Source organism: Rutidosis leptorrhynchoides, chromosome 1 (genome assembly GCF_046630445.1).
Source record: "Rutidosis leptorrhynchoides isolate AG116_Rl617_1_P2 chromosome 1, CSIRO_AGI_Rlap_v1, whole genome shotgun sequence".
NCBI classification, from domain to species: Eukaryota; Viridiplantae; Streptophyta; class Magnoliopsida; order Asterales; family Asteraceae; genus Rutidosis; species Rutidosis leptorrhynchoides.
In genome coordinates, this window is record NC_092333.1 from 628,773,651 (window position 1) to 628,791,730 (window position 18,080).

The window sequence follows — 18,080 nt, forward strand, 5'->3', positions numbered from 1 at the left end:
ATAAATGGGTGTATAAGATCAAGCGAAATGACGATGATCAAGTGGAGAAGTATCGTGCAAGACTGGTGATTAAAGGATATGCTCAGAAAGAAGGTAAAGACTTTAATGAAATATTTTCTCCTGTGGTTCGACTTACAACAATTCGAGTAGTTCTAGCGATGTGTGCTACATTTAATTTGCATCTAGAGCAGCTTGATGTGAAAACTATATTTCTTCATGGAAATCTTGAAGAAAAAATTTACATGCTTTAACCAGAAGGTTTTGAACTACAAGGAAAAAAGAACTTGGTTTGCAGGTTAAAGAAATCTCTGTATGGTCTCAAACAGGCGCCGAGATGTTGGTACAAGAGATTTGATTCTTTCATAATGAGTCTTGAATATAACAGACTTTATGCAGACCCTTGTGCATATTTCAAGAGGTTTGGGGACAATGATTTTGTCATTTTGCTATTATATGTAGATGACATGTAGGTTGCAGGCCCCAACAAAGATCGTATTAATAAGCTAAAGGCTCAATTGGCTAGGGAGTTTGAAATGAAAGACTTGGGTGCCGCAAACAAGATTCTAGGGATGCAAATTCACCGAGACAGAGATAATAGGAAGATTTGGCTTTCTCAAAAGAATTATTTGAGGAAAATCTTGGAGCGTTTCAATATGCAAGATAGTAAGCCAATCTCAACCCCACTTCCTACTAATCTCAAGTTATCCTCTGTTATGTGTCCTAGCAGTGAATACGAGAGGAATGAGATGTCTCGCGTACCGTATGCATTAGCAGTGGGAATTTTAATGTTAGTAATGATATGTACAAGACCAGACATTGCACATGCAGTGGGAGTAGTTAGTCGGTACATGGCGAATCCTGTTAAAGAGCATTGGAATGCGGTAAAGAGGATTCTTAGATACATTAAGGGTACCTCAAATGTTGCATTATGTTATGGGAAACCGGAATTTATTGTCAAAGGGTATGTTGATTCAGATTATGCAGGTGATATCGATAAAAGTAAATCTATCACTTCATATGTTTTCACACTTTATGGTGGAATAGTAATCTGGGTTTCAAAACTGCAGTCAGTTGTGGCGACGTCAACAACAGAGGCAGAATATATAGCAGCTACTCAAGCTACTAAAGAGGCAGTATGGTTGAAGATGTTGTTGGAGGAACTCGGACACAAACAAAAGAATATCACTCTATTTTGTGACAACCAGAGTGCCTTGCATATTGCAAGGAATCCGACATTTCATTCAAAGACAAAGCATATACGAGTTCAGTATCACTTCGTTCGTGAGAAAGTGGAAGAAGGAACCGTGGATGTGCAGAAAATTCATACTGACGACAATGTGGCTGATTTTCTAACAAAGTCAATCAACCGTGACAAGTTTATTTGGTGCCGTTCCTCATGCGGCCTAGCGGAAATGTAAGCAACATCATTGGCAAGGAAGGATTATCGTGTGAAGATTGATTACGCTTTAATCAAATCTTCAAGTGGGAGATTATCAAATATGGTGACCTTGGTTGGTGAATTTAATGGTCAAATACCACATGTATGTTATGCTCATAACTATTGCCATGGAGGCTCTTGCTTTTCATACTCACCAAACATTCTCCATTTTGCTATAAATAGATGCATCATATATCTCATTTAAGCATCCCAAAATCGCAAGTGTTCTTGTGTACTAAAAGAGAGTTAATAGAGAGTTAAAGTGTTAACTCCTAATTACAAGAGATATAAAGATTAGTGTTTATCCTTGTAATTAGAGAGAAGTGTAATTCCTATTATTCTTATTAGTGGAACGTTTCTTTCCCTGCCCGTGGTTTTTTATCCTTTTGTGGTTTTTCATGTTAAATCTCGGCGTCTCTTTATTGTCGCTATTTCAATTATTACTAGCGGTTTGCTATAATTCGGTGTCGCTTTTCTCAACAGTTTAACTAAAACACAAAACACATAATTAAAAATAGACTAGCAATATCATTCACATCTTCTTCTTCTCTTGTCCACCTGCCATTTTCTTCTTTGAAGGAGATGTTTGTTCTTGTATGGTCTTTCTTGTCCACTTTTTTTAATGCACTTTCCCACTTGTAGATGTCCATTTCTTTAACTTACACCCTCTCTTGTTATGTCCATAAGTGCCACACGTTCCACACTTCTTTAACTTACATATAATATACAAATTAACAAATTAAATACTATATTAATTGAGATAGTAATAGATGTAAGTATTAAATAAGATGAACATACCTTGTGAGCTAAGTTTACCACAATCACCAATCTCATCAACCTCATTTGCAGACATCCTTTTTTTCTTTTTTGGACGACCAGGTGTGGAAACCTTGTTTGGTGCTGCCAGTGTGAACATGTCTTCTGCCTTTGGCCATAAAGTTCTTCCATTTAAAGGCTCAATAGTATGGTAAGTGTTGATCCATGTACATAACAAATAAATTGGATGAACCCATGTTTTTGGTTCACCAATTTCCAAACCATTTTCAGCCATGTTATAAAACACTGCAATAGCATGCTTGCAACGTATTCCTGTTAGTTCCCACTTTCTACTTGCACATGTCCTAGTCTTCATATCCACAACAAATTGCTCTTTTCCTTCTCCACTTACTTGGTATCTTTGGTTTCCACCCCATAAAACAGTACACTTGTAAGCCTCAGATTTAATTTTCTCAAATAATTTGGTAGCTGCAGGAGTTAAAGGACCATTAGTCTTAGAAATGGTCTTCTTAACATTCACAATTCTTTTCATGCAATACTCTCTGATGTATTCTAAAGCTGTAACTATGGGTTTGTCTCTTGCATCAACTAACCATCTGTTGAAACACTCATACATGTTACTAAAAAACATATCTGACACAACCCTACCAGTAAAGTGACTCCTTGCCCACTGATGAGGAGGAATTTTAGTTAATCAAATATAGGCTTCATTATCAAACTCCTTCAAGTTTTGCATATCCTGTTCAAACTCAGAAACTGTTGTCACACTAGCACACCTCTACAAGTGGTTCTTATATGCTACACCTCTAAATTGGCCTTTCATATTACCATGAATGTGTCCTAGGCAATGTCTGTGTTTAGCACATGGAAACAATTTTTCTACAGCTTGTATTAAACCCTAACAAGATAAAATAATCAAAGTTTAAACTAATTAAACATTAAATAAAGTAACTAAATAATAATTAAACTAGTAAAAAAAGTTATTATTACCTTTTATCTGTCTGAAATGAATGTGAAGTTAGAATTGGTAGACAAGTCAAGATCTTGACCTAAACACTCTAAGAACCAAGCCCATGATGAACCACATTCTTGCTCAACAATGGCATATGTATCAGGATAAATGTCATTGTTTGAGTCAACACCTACAACACTCAAAATACAACCAGTTGTAGGTTCTTTCATAAAAGCACCATCCAGGCCTAGAAGATCTCTACCTATTGCTTTAAACCCCTTCTTCAATGGTCCCAAACATATGTAAATTCTCTTGAAAACCCTAGTTTCAGACTTTAGGGTTCCAGGCTCAACATCAAATTTAACAGTAGAATCAGGATTACCCCTCTTCAACTCACATACATAATCTCCAAGCTCACCATATTGAGATTTATAATTCCCCTGAATCATCATCGTTGCCCTTCTCAAAGCACGATATGCTTTATGATCACTGATGAGTAGTTCAGTATCTGTTTCCAAATAAGATATTACAGCTTTAATTGGTATCTTTGATGTAACACAACAGTGAACAAATTAGGGTATACACCTGAAAAATGTAAATAATTAAAGTTAAACAAAAAACAATCAATTTAGGGTTTCTAAGTCTGCAAAATTGAACGATTTGGGGTTCATAAAACATACCGTATAATTGATTGATATCCTTTTGATTGGTTTCTGCTATACGGATACTCCATGAATCAGACATTTGGGAATTTTGTTGTTAAGGTTTTTGATCGTCACATTAATCGAGGGATGAAAAAGTTAAGTGGTGGTTGAATGAGGGGCACCAACCTGTTTGACACTCTTAAATACTGGATAAGAATTAAAGAGACGAAAATACCCATCACGTGTAACTCACGTGATGGGACTTAACGTTTAATTTGAATGGCAAGTTGACGGAGGGACTCGGATTGCAAAATTAAAATTATTAAAGGATGCAAAAATCCAAATTAGAAAGCAAGGGATGCTATTAGCGATTTGGTGTAAATAGAGGGACCAACTGAGCAAAAAAGTCTATAAATATAGTATAACCAAGACATGTCTCAAACTTGCGGCCTTTTATGTTATAGAATTTAAGTTCGACCAACTGACGAGTTGTATACCTTGTTATACATCCTTGTATTTATTATATAACCAGACATTCATTCACCCTCTTTTATAATATTTTGGTCACCGGGGACGGATGACGCAATTAAAATATTTTGATCGTCGGGGGCGGATGACCCAATTGCACCATGGCAAATCCGCCCATGGGAACAATGTCATAATTCCTACTCATGGAATTAAGATGCAACAAATGCTCTTTCATGTCTCTGCGTACTCGCAGTAAACACGCAGAAAAGCATCCAACTATCCAGCCTCAAACCATTTTTTTAACTGAGTAAACATACCAATTGCATCCTCACCATGCCTTTTTTTAGCAAACCAAGTTATCGACGTGTCCTAAGAAGTAACATTCCTTTGCGTCATTTTATCAAACACCTTACACGCATCTTCCATTGACCAACATTTCACGTACACTTACCAGCATCTTATTATAAATCCAAACATCAATATGTGATACCGATCTTACAGGGTATTCACAAACCTTTTTACCTCTTCCAATGCCTAAATCATTCCACATTCATCCTATCCTATTATATTAGCAAGAGAAACTATTTATATTTTGTAACAGAAAGTAGAAACGCTACTCTTCTCGAGTAACCCTAAACCTTAACATCTTCCTTTAATTTCCTCTCTTTACATAAACCATCAAGCTCCTCAACATTGCCACGTTACCACCTGTCATCTTCAGGTTGGGAGGGACTAACATTTTTGTTTTCCTGATAATTTTGATCATAATGATTAACAATTAAATTGTAAGTCGGGTCACAAACCCTAGTAGGATTTTTGTCAAATTGAGGTTTACTTTCGAAAAATACAAATTTATATAATGGATTTGGAAACCATTAGTGGGCGCGTAACCGAGACTCCGAGGGTGTTGTAATTTCTATCCAGTGAAAAGGGTTTGGTGAAGGAAATAGATGATTATGATAAATAATAACTGCGTGTAGTTGTTGGGAAATTACGGCCTCACTAATTCCAAACAAACGCCCAATGAAAAACAGTAAAGAAATAAGAACAATACACAATACAAGATTTAACGTGGAAACTCCAAAATAGGAGAAAAACCACCGGCCCCCAAAGAGAGAAATACACTATATCACAAATTGTTACAATGATATAGACAACTCTCTTAAGCCAACTACACTCTTCAAAATATTTAACTAATACAACTCTCAAACAAGGGTAAGAAAGAAAGAAATAATCAAATACTTAAAGTGTATTGATTGGTGCAATTTGGAAGTAATCCCATAAGCTCCTTTTATAACCAAATAGATTACTTCCCACTCTTTCCATCCACCTATGTGGGACTAAGCAAAAAATATTTCTTCTACTAGCCAAAAAATCAAACCAACAAATCTCCACCTTTTGGATAGAAGAAGATAACCATGCTTCCACATTGCAAGGATAACCGATGTAGACGCTTCCTCGACGACAACTTCAAGATCCTCATCTTCATGTCGTTGACATTATCTCCCAAGAGACAAAACTTGCATCTTCATCAAACATTGTCAAGACCCGACAATCATTGTCATCACAGACAATCATAACTCTTAACAAGAATTATCATACTCCACCATTAAGAGTATAGCACTTAGAATATCACATTCCAAACATTTCACCTAGGCACATGTTGTTGAACAACCAGCTGAAACTTTATGGTGCAACTTCCTGTTTGGCTTTCCCTGGAAGTTTCATCAGCTACAACATCAGTTTCCACCACACAACCTGCATCAATGCCAAACCAATGCCCATGCGCAATTGTGGAACCGCTAACGAACATCCCTTTCCATGGTGGCGCGGACACACCATGAGGATGGTGTGACTTCAGAGGAATTCGTCACTCTCCGTAACAACGGAGACAATGTTAGCGTCTTTGGAGCCATTTACTAGATTAGCTTCACTTGGAAAATTAACCCTTATATGCCCAGTCTTCCCGCACCTCCAGCATACCAGATTCTTCCCAGAGTTTCTCTTTCGTCTATCCGAACACAACACTATCGTATCTCCTGATGACGAGACCCCGTTACCTTCCAGTCTTTTCTCCTCGGATAGGAGCTTGCTAGTAACGTCTTCAAACTTCAGAGTTTTCTTCCCATACATCAAAATAGGTTTCATGTGTTCATAAGACGATGATAAAGATAATATCAACCTCAAATCTTTATCTTCATCATCCGTTTTAACTCCAATAGCCTCCAGTTCTGAAACAATACCGTTAAGAATACTTAGATGATCTGAAATCTTTGAACCCCCATCCATATGCAGAATATGAAATTGTTCTTTAAGACACAACCGATTTGAGATGCCCTTGCCCTGGTACAACTGCTCTAGTTTAACCCAAAGCTCCTTTGCCGTTGATAACCCGTGCACATTTGCAAGCATATTCTTTACAAGATACAAACAAATCGCACTTGCTGCCCTCAAATCCATATCATCCCATTCTTCTTCATCGAACTTACTGCTAGAATCACTGCCGGGAACAAAGGTGGGTTTACTTTTCAATGCCTTGTGTAACCCGGACTGAATCAACACATCCTTAACTTGAACCTGCCATAAGCCAAAATTGATCATCCCATCAAATTTCTCTACATCAAACCTCATTCGACTGAACTTCGACATCGTATCCGTATCCTATAAACAACACTTTCTCTGATTTTGCTCACGTTTCGAATAGCCAAAAGATGTAGCAGGTAGCCAGGACCCTTTAAATCGAAAATCCACAAATCGCCACTAACAAATCTAACTATTACTACGAATCAGAAAAAATATTGTCTAACCAGATACCCTATACGATCAATAGAACTCGTTTCTGATGTGGACGATCCACTCCCGTGGCAACTACAGAGCATACACCGACTCCTATAACCGAGACCCCCGTCAAACCTGACACTCTGATACCAGTTGTTGGGAAATTACGGCTTCACTAATTCTAAACAAACGCCCAATGAAAAACAGTAAAGAAATAAGAGCAATACACAACACAAGATTTAACGTGAAAACTCCAAAACAGGAGAAAAACCACCGGCCCCTAAAGAGAGAAATACACTATATCACAAATTGTTACAATGATATAGACAACTCTCTTAAGCCAACTACACTCTCCAAAATATTTAACTAATACAACTCTCAAACAAGGGTAAGAAAGAAAGAAATAATCAAATACTTAAAGTGTATTGATTGGTGCAATTTGAAAGTAATCCCATAAGCTCCTTTTATAACCAAAGAGATTACTTCCCACTCTTTCCATCCACCAATGTGGGACTAAGCCAAAAACATTTCTTCTACTAGCTAAAAAATCAAACCAACAGTAGTATAGTCAAGTCACATACCTTATGATGATGATGATGATGAGGAGATAAGTGATTGAAAGATGTTTTCCTTTTACGAGTTATGATTATCTATAACTATGATAAAAAATGAAATTATAATAAGCCTTTCGTTTATACTCTTTTTCTCCGAGATGCCCGGAATTCCTTATACGACACTCATGCCATAATATGTAGATTGTGAAGAAGACTATTTGACTTGACCCCCTTACTTGGCTGGTTTTAGATGTTTTGGCTATTGCTAGAGACATGAGTGGCTGCCGGGAGTGTAACGACGGAGAAAGGGTCTGCATTATGGTTAAGCAGAAGAGTATAGGTTAATTGTTATTGTAGTCCTTGTAAACTTACAGGTTAGTCAATGGTGTATGGTTAGTCAATGGTGTATGATTAGTGAGCTAGAACGCATTATAAAAACGAGGAGGTATGCGCTGTTCAGGTTATTTGAGAAGTTCGATTACGTGTGCTAAGACGTACGCAATCTAGTTGGGTTATACGACACATCGTGCTGGTAGTGAGGTACTAACTCGAAACTTCTTGAATACTAACTAATAGACCATGTTATGTGATGGTTGTTATAACATTTAAAGAATATTAACTTAATATTACATGATCACATGTATCATGTTACTACTTTTGACACTTTTTTCCATACAAGAAAACATGGAATTCACAAAATAGTGTATTAAAGAACTAATATCAATCCAAAGGCTGAGAATAGTCAGCTAGGGACGTTAGCTGAGTTGCCTGATCTACACATGTCATCAGCTATCATTGTTGCAAATGCTCCCGTGGTCCAAGTTAATGCGTATCATATTCTTCTAGGTTACCCTACTACCAATATTTGAGCTTCTTTTTACTTAAAATATGCACTGATGCTCACCTTCACTGCACAAACATGTTATAAAGGCCACTTTTGATTATAAGCAATTTCCAAGAATCAATCCTTTATGTTATCATGTTTTGATTTTACACCTTGTTGATTTGCTGACAATCAAAATCCTCTTACCATGAAAAATTGTCTACAAATAGGCGAATGTGCACATTTACCATAGGTAGATTGAACCAATAAACCAAAAATGCTACAATTTTAACTTGCAGTTTATAGTTTATATCGTAAAACAATAACCCTTGAAACTACTGAAATCTGAGACTTAACGCATCTTGAATAGGATACAAAAAAACCCGTACCCGATAGGTAAAATCAAAACTCGGTATTTTTGGGCTGGCTTCGGGCTGGGTAAATGGGTCTAGGTCCCTGTCCGAGGATGGTTTTTAATTTTTTGTGGGTCTGTGTCCGGGGATGGTTTTAGACACAAACCCGTTTACCAGAACCATATACCCGAAAAGACCCGAGTACATATACCCGACCCGTAAGCCCTATAACCCGGTCCGTAAATTACTCAGCTCGTATACGACCCGACACATATAACGAAATAAAGACTTAATTACCCGTGGTAAAACCAATTTACCTGATGTTATGCGAGGTGTATACGAAATAGTTATATTTTTATTGCGAAATACTATTAAATACGATACAACTTTACACAAGTTATTTATTTATTTATAGAGTGGATATACCTAAACCTTGCTACAACACTATAGGCAGTGTACATAATCGTAAAGTAGTGTAGTTTTTAGTAAGTCCGGTTTTCCGCAGGGAGCTAGCTGAGTTTAACGCTATATTTATTTTAAACTATATTTGTATCAATATATATATAAGTAATAATATTATTATTATAAGAGAGGGGGGGGGGGGGGGTTTACCGTTTACTGACCGGTTTGTCGATTTTATGTCTTAAGTCACAATTAAAACCTAATGTAAAATATTAAATATAAATATAACTTAATTTAAAGCGTAAAATAAATGACGATAAATAAAAATGCGATAATTAAAATTGCGATAATTAAAAGTGCAATAAATAAAATGACAGTAAATAAAAGTGCGATGAGATATAAAATAAAGGAATTATGCTTATTTAAACTTCCGTAATCATGATGTTCGACGTGTTGATTTTAATTTATTACCATGGGTTAATTATCCTTTGTCCTGGATTATTCGATATGTCCATCTGGTTTTTTTCCATAACAGTCCATCAGTCATAAATATAAAGTGCGAGTGTCCTCGTCAAATTATCCTTATACCCGAAGTCAAATATTCCAACTAATTGGGGACTTAAACTGTAATAAGGTTTTAATACATTGTTAATGATTACACCAGGTTATCGACTGTGTGCAAATCAAGGTTTTAATACTTTATTAACAATTACACCAAGTGTCCTTGTATGTAATCCACCCATGTTTTAGTGAGTCCATTGACTATTAATCCATCCTCGTGTCCGGTTAAATGAACGATTATTAGTATTTATAAATATCCCGCCCATCGTATCCGATCGAGTGTATGTGGTTATTTATAATTACCTCAAATTGTAAATCTCTATATTAAATTAACGAACTATCATTCAGTTAAACAAATATAAAGCCCATTAATAGCCCATAGTCCAATTTTCACAAGTGTCTGTCTTTTGTCCAAACCACAATTATGGTCCAAAGCCCAATAACTCCGTCTTTAATATTTAGTCCAACATCATGATTATTTCGGCTTAAATAAGCATAATAATAACTTAGCTACGAGACATTAATTTAAAAAGGTTGAACATAACTTACAATGAGTATTAATCGCGTAGTGTTACACGGACATAATTTCGACTTACAAACTTAAAACATTTGCCACTATAACCTTATTATTATTAACTTAATATTAAAATTATAATTATAAAATATAAATATAAATATAAATATATATAATTTTATATAATTATATATATTATATTATATTCATGTGCCTAGTTGACTTGTAATTTTAGCTCCGTTGCGTCGCGCGTTGATAGTTGGTTCATGTCCCGGTTCCGGATTTTCGAACGTCCTTGCGTACTATTTAATATCTTGTACTTTGCATTTTGCGGCTTGTACTCTTGTAATTTTGAGACGTTTCTCCTCAATAAATTGAACCACTTGGATTGTACTTTGTACTCTTTAGCGTTTTGGTCATTTGCATCTTCAAATCGTCGAATCTGTCTTTTGTCTTCACCTTTTATTATTTAAACGAATATCACTTGTAAATAGAACAATTGCAACTAAAAGCTTGTCTTTCTTGAAGGATAATGCTATGAAATATATGTTCGTTTTCAGTATTATCAAATATTCCCACACTTGAGCGTTGCTTGTCCTCAAGCAATATAGAAGTTGAATAAAACTATACTAGAATCACTTCTTTATTTTTCACACTTTGTACATCAGTGATTTTAATACAGCGGTATGAACAATGATAGTAACGTTGTGGTTTACAGTCCCACATGACTATAAAAATTTAGATCCTTTAGGAAATTGGATCTTTATGAAAACATTTGATCTTTTGAAAATTCAATCTAGCTTTTACCCTAGATAAGTTTTCCGGAATAACCCTTTACCTGTGTTTGTAAAATGTTTTTATGGGTTTTGTGGGTTTCAGATTTGAAAATTTTAGCTCAAAACTTGCGGTTTTGTGTCACCCACTTGCTAACCTTGTATTAGGAAAGAAATACGTCCAGTATACTTGTTCCGTATATGATAATGCCATTTTCATACATATATTTTGGGCGTTATCTTGTTCCAATTATTGGTATTTTGAAGACTTTGATTAAGATATCGAGTTATTTGAGTTTAAAATGAAGAAAGTGTCAAGATATGGTTCGTTGGCTCATTATTGTTGATTTTATTGAAGATATAGCCAAAACGAAGTTAGAGTTGAAGATAAACGTGCCTCGGGCGAAAAAATTAGTTTCCATCGCTTCAGGATACAGTTTATCGCGTTTTGGTTATCATGATACGTGATGAAGTGCATCAGAACACGACGTGGAAAAAAGGGCATTCTGACCAATCTGTCGCGTTTCAAGTAGCTTTGTCGCGTCCTGATCATCGCGTATCGCGATGTTGTTGTCGCGGATCGCGATGGGATGTCGCGGATTGCGACCAGAGTCGGTTCCAGTTGTTTTCCCTGCTTCTATAAATAGACGAATTTTACCCCAATTTAGGGGAGGCAGTTTTATTTACGAATTTTCTTTGACAGCAACATTAGTTACGAATTTCTTTGTCTTTCTTCATTATTTTACAAGGGTTTAAGCTACAATATCATTCTTGGTTAGTTTAATCTTTATATTAACTTTTATTACTTTTATTAATTTGTTCTTCATTCAATTCAATGATTATGTTTAATTGTTCTTCTTATTTATTTGTTATTTGCTTTACCATGAGTAGCTAAATATTTAGTATTCACTTAGATGCATGAACCTAGGTGATGGATTGCGATCTTTTGGTTAACAACAATTAATTAAAATTACATAATTTTATGTCTAGCTAAGATCCACCGTTATTAAAGCTTATTGATTGTTAGATCACGAAAGTTATTGATTAACTAACGACAGTTAAATTGATTAATAGCTTTTACTAGATTATTGAACGTGAATAATTTAGGAATACGTGAGATTTTATGAGGGACACCGATAATAAAATTAATCGTATTGTGAGGTTGTAAGGGACACCAAACCAACCTAAGTTAGATTATAATCTTGAGTAATATTGTTGTGAATTGGTTAGTAATTCTAGGTTAACAACAGTTATACTTAGGTTGCTAGTCTTAAACTGTAGGAATCGACAGATAAATACAGTGTCACATCATTATAATTGTTTACTTAATGAGTTTAACCGAGCAATCCTAGCCTAGGGAATTGTAGCTAAGTGGATATCTTTGTTTCTTATTGAGTTAAGTTTAATTTACTTTCGTATTTAATCAGTTTTACAACAAAACTCCCCTTTTTAAATCTTAGAATAATTAATAGTTCAAGTTTTCAATTACCTACTCTCTGTGGAACGAATTGGTCAAATACTTGTTTAATTACTACACGAACTGGTTATAGTTGCCTGTATTGTGTGATAATCGATAGGTATTTAGCTAATAATTTAGAGTACGAAATTACACATCGACTTTTTGGCGCCGCTGCCGGGGAGCGGTGTAATTATTGGGAATTTGGTTAAGCTTTTGATTATTCGATCCTTTTGTGAGAAGCAATTCTTGCAAAAGTTATTTTTATGTTTTATTATTTTTTGTTTGGATTTACGCGCGGTTTTGTTGTGGTGTGATCGCAGGTTAGGTACCAATAACTCTGGAACCGTCTAGAGTTTACTACACACGCAGCAAAGCTAAAGAAGAACAGGAAATCGTCGAGGATTTCGCTGAGTTACCTTTTTATATTCCGGATTTTGAGTATATTAAGGAAGAAGTTAACATGGCTGAAGGAGCAGCAGGACAGACTATGGAAGCATTGATGAAAGCCACAAGGGCTGGTAATGGACACGCTATCAGGCAACCACCAGTCACTACAGATTTTGAAGTCAAGGGACAGATTCTTAATATGATAACTCACCAATGCCAATTCAGAGGTACACCGAAGGAGGATGCATTCGAGCATCTTCGTTCCTTTAAAAGCATTTGCAACTTGTTCAAGATTGCAAATAACGCAGAGACAGTTATCTATTTGAGGGTTTTTCCTTGGTCCTTGAAAGATGACGCCAAGGATTGGTTAGACTCATTGCCTGAAGGTGAAATTGATAGTTGGACTACAATGGAAGATACATTTTTGCAACGTTTCTTTCCAGCTGCAAAGGTCGCTCAACTTCAGAGCGACATTAATCACTTTGTTCAGAAGCCACATGAGACAATTTATGATGCTTGGACACGGTTCGGAAAAATGTTACGTAATTGTCCTCAACACGGGTTGAACAACTTCAATAAGGTCCAAATTTTCTACAAGGGGGTTAATGTGCCGACAAGGAAAGAACTTGATATTGCTGCAGGTGGTTCTTTGATGAAAAAGACTCCGGATGACGCTTATGAAATCATCTCAGATACTGCCACGCATTCGTATGATTGGCATCAAGAATTAGATCTTTCTCGTTCTTCTTATGTTGCTAGTACCGAAACTAGTGACGAGCTTGCTGCAGTTAAGGCTCAACTTGCGACTTTTAAGAGACAGATGGAGTCAATGACTAAAGAGATGCACGCTATGAAAGTGGGTTGTGAATTATGCCAAGGACCGCATCTTACCAAAGATTGTGATCAAGCATCAATGGAGGAACAGGCTAATTATCTGGGTTACGTTAAGAAGGGTGATTTTGCCCTTAGTGAATTTCCGGGTGGGGGACAGTTTTTCAATCAGGCGAATAACATGGGCGGTAACAATTATCAGAGTGGTAATCCGGTTTATCAGGGCAATCAGAAGGTATATCCATACAGGCCGCCTGGGTTTAATAACAGAAATCAGCAAGCGCCACCTAGGAATTTCCAGCAGCCTGTGCCACCAGTTCAGCAGCCAGAGAATAAGATGCCTCCTTTGGAGGAAGTACTACGGGGTTTTATCATGAAAACAGATGAGTGTATCACTGCTTTGAGGCAAGATGGGGAATCTACTAAACATCAAGTTAGAAATCAGCAGGCTTTGATTCAGAACTTGGAATGGGATGTGGGGCGTATTGCTCAATCTTTATCGGAGAGACCACCTGGTGCTCTCCCAGCTAATACGCAATCTAATCCAAACAACAAGATGCTGGCTAGTAATGAGCACGTGAATGCTATAACCACTCGAAGTGGTATGGTTATTAACAAGGAGACTCCGAAATCTTCTCCTATTGTTTCTTCTAATGTTTTGCCGGTACCTATTAATGAGGAGCAAAAGGAGGAAGAGCCCGAGTTAGAAAAGTCGCCTGACAAAGAGAAAAAGCAAGATGATCCGCCGAAGATCATAACTAAATCACCGCAGTTGAAGGAATACAAAGCACCAATTCCTTACCCGAAAGCGTTGAAAAAGGATAAGCTCGCGAGTCAATATCAGAAATTTGCAAACATGATTAAACAGATCAGCGTGAACATGCCACTCGCGGAAGTGCTCCAAGGGATGCCTAACTATGGAAAGTTTCTCAAAGATCTAATCTCCAAGAAAGGTAAGTACCATGAGGTATCCGCCGCATTCCTCCATAAGGAATGTTCGGCCATCTTGAAAAAGAGCAAGATGCCTCCAAAATTGGGCGACCCGGGTAGTTTTCTTATTCCTTGCGCTATGGGTAATTCGGAAGTGTATGATGCACTTGCCGACTTAGGTGCTAGTGTTAACCTTATGCCATATTCGTTATATCTTAAACTTGGCTTAGGAGACTTGAAACCTACAAGGATGGGGATTCGCTTAGCGAACCACTCTTTTGATACCCCCATTGGAATAGCCGAGGACATATTGGTAAAGGTTGAGTCACTTGTATTCCCAGTTGATTTTGTGATCTTAGAGATGAGAGAGGACACTAAGGTGCCCATTATTTTAGGTCGACCATTCCTTAACACCGCGGATGCTATCATCCACGTTCAAAAAGAACAACTTAGCTTAGGTGTTGGGAATGAGAGGGTGATTTGTCACATTAATAAAGCCATGAGACACCCTATTTCAACCGATGATGAATGTTTTGCTATTGATGTTATTGACGATTGTGTTAAGCATGATTTGCAGGAATTGTTAAGTGTAGACACGTCGGATGTAATCATGTTGGGTGAAGTCAACGGTGACTTCGACCCAAAAGTTGAGTTGGAGGAGTTGCTTAAAGAGGATGAGCTTAAAGAATCGGAATCATTTGAAACTATCCGGTTGAAAAATGAATTCCGTATCAAAACATCTCTCGAAGAACCGCCCACCTTGGAGCTTAAGGAGCTTCCACCTCACATGGAATATGCTTATCTTCAAGGTACGTCCCAATTGCCAGTTATTATTTCTTCGACACTTACCGGCGACCAAAAGGGTCGGTTGGTTTCCATTCTTAAATCCCACAAAAGGGCAATAGCTTGGAAAACCTCGGACATGCTGGGCATCAATCCGGCCTTTTGTACTCATCGGATCCTAATGGAAGATGATTTTAAACCCGTGGTACAAAGGAAACATTGTCTAAAACCGAATATGAAAGAGGTCGTTAAAAAAGAGGTGGTTAAATTGTTCGATGCCGGGTTAATTTATCCCATCTTGGACAGCCCGTGGGTAAGCCCTGTTCAAGTTGTGCCCAAAAAGGGAGGCACGACTGTTGTTCTCAACTAGAAGGACGAACTTGTCCCTACTCGTACGGTCACGGGATGGAGAGTTTGTATAGATTATCGTCGTTTGAACGACGCCACTAGGAAGGACCACTTCACGCTTCCATTTATTGATCAAATGCTTGAGCGTTTAGCGGGAAGGGAGTTCTATTGCTTCCTAGATGGATTTTCAGGCTACTTCCAAATCCCCATTAATCCGAAGGACCAAGATAAAACCATATTTACTTGTCCTTTCGGTACCTTTGCTTATCGGCGAATGCCATTCGGGCTATGCAATGCCCCGAGCACCTTCCAAAGGTGTATGGTCGCCATTTTTCATGACATGATCGAGGACTTCATGGAAGTTTTCATGGACGATTTTTCTGTCTTTGGAGACTCTTTCGATTCGTGTCTTGCTAATCTTGAAAAAGTGCTCAAAAGGTGCGAGGAATCAAACCTTGTTCTTAACTGGGAAAAATGCCAGTTCATGGTGAAGGAAGGCATTGTCTTAGGGCATAAAATCTCTCGTGCAGGTATTGAGGTTGATAAGGCCAAAATTGATGTTATTTCAGTCCTTCCCAAACCTACAAACGTTAAAGCCATTCGTAGTTTTCTTGGTCATGCGGGATTCTATAGACGGTTCATTAAGGACTTTTCTAAGATTGCCCGACCATTGACTAAACTCCTTGAGAAGGACGTTCCTTTCGACTTTAATATCGAATGTGAGAACGCTTTCAACTTCTTAAAAGAGAAGCTCACACACACTCCTATCATGGTATCCCCAGATTGGTCTCAACCTTTCGAGCTTATGTGTGATGCTAGTGATTTCGCGCTAGGCGCGGTTTTAGGTCAACGCCACGTTAATCACTTTAAACCTATTTATTACGCGAGTAAGACACTTACGGGGGCTCAATTAAACTATACCACCACGGAAAAGGAGCTCCTTGCGGTCGTCTTTGCGTTTGATAAATTTAGGTCATATTTGGTGTTGTCTAAAACGGTCGTTTACACCGATCATTCGGCCCTTAAGTACTTGTTCTCTAAACAAGATGCTAAGCCTAGACTCATTCGTTGGATTCTTCTTCTCCAAGAATTTGACATTGAGATCAAGGATAAAAAGGGTGCCGAAAATTTAGCCGCGGATCATTTATCTCGTCTTGAAAATCCAAACCTAGAGGAACTCAATGAATCGGACATTCATGATACATTCCCCGATGAGTCCCTTATGGGTATCAAAATTGAATCCGAAACTCCTTGGTTCACAGATATTGCTAATTATCTAGCCGCGGGCATTCTTTCCAAAGGTTTAACTTACCAACAAAAGAAGAAATTCTTTGCGGATATTAAGTTTTACTTTTGGGTTGCCCCGCATCTTTTTCGAGTTGGGGCGGATCAAGTGATTCATCATTGTGTTTATGGGAAGGAAGCTCAACAAATTCTAGAGCATTGTCACCAAGGACCCACGGGTGGGCATCTTGGAGCTAATTATACGGCTAAAAAAATCTTCGATTCAGGATTCTACTGGCCTACCATTTTCAAAGATGCTAGTGCCTTTATCAAAACTTGTGACGCTTGCCAAAGGGCGGGAAACATCTCCAAAAGAGATGAGATGCCCCAAACGAGTATTCAAGTTTGTGAGATATTTGACATTTGGGGGATAGACTTCATGGGACCTTTTCCCGCATCCAACAAATGCAAATACATCCTTGTGGTGGTTGACTACGTGTCAAAGTGGGCTGAGGCCAAAGCTTTGCCTACTAATGATGCAAGAGTCGTTGTTGATTTCCTTAAAAATCTCTTTTCGCGTTTCGGGCTTCCAAAGGCCTTGATTAGTGATCGCGGTACGCACTTTGCAAATCAACTACTCGAGAAGGTGCTCAAGAAGTATGGAGTAACCCACCGTTTCTCCACGGCTTACTACCCTCAAACGAGTGGCCAAGTTGAGAATACTAACCGCGCACTAAAACGCATTCTTGAAAGAACGGTGAAAAACAATCCTAAGATTTGGAGCCGGAAGTTAAATGACGCACTATGGGCATTTCGAACTGCGTATAAAATGCCCATTGGTACTACACCATTCCGTCTCATTTATGAAAAAGCGTGTCATTTGCCGGTTGAAGTGGAGCATAAGGCGTATTGGGCACTTAAACAGTGTAATACGGACCTTAAGGAAGCGGGAGAACATCGGTTTTTGCAAATTCATGAACTTGAGGAATTACGAAACCATGCTTATGAGAATTCGCGCATTTATAAGGAGAAAATGAAGTTATGGCATGATGCGCGTTTGAAGATGAGAAAAGAATTTGAA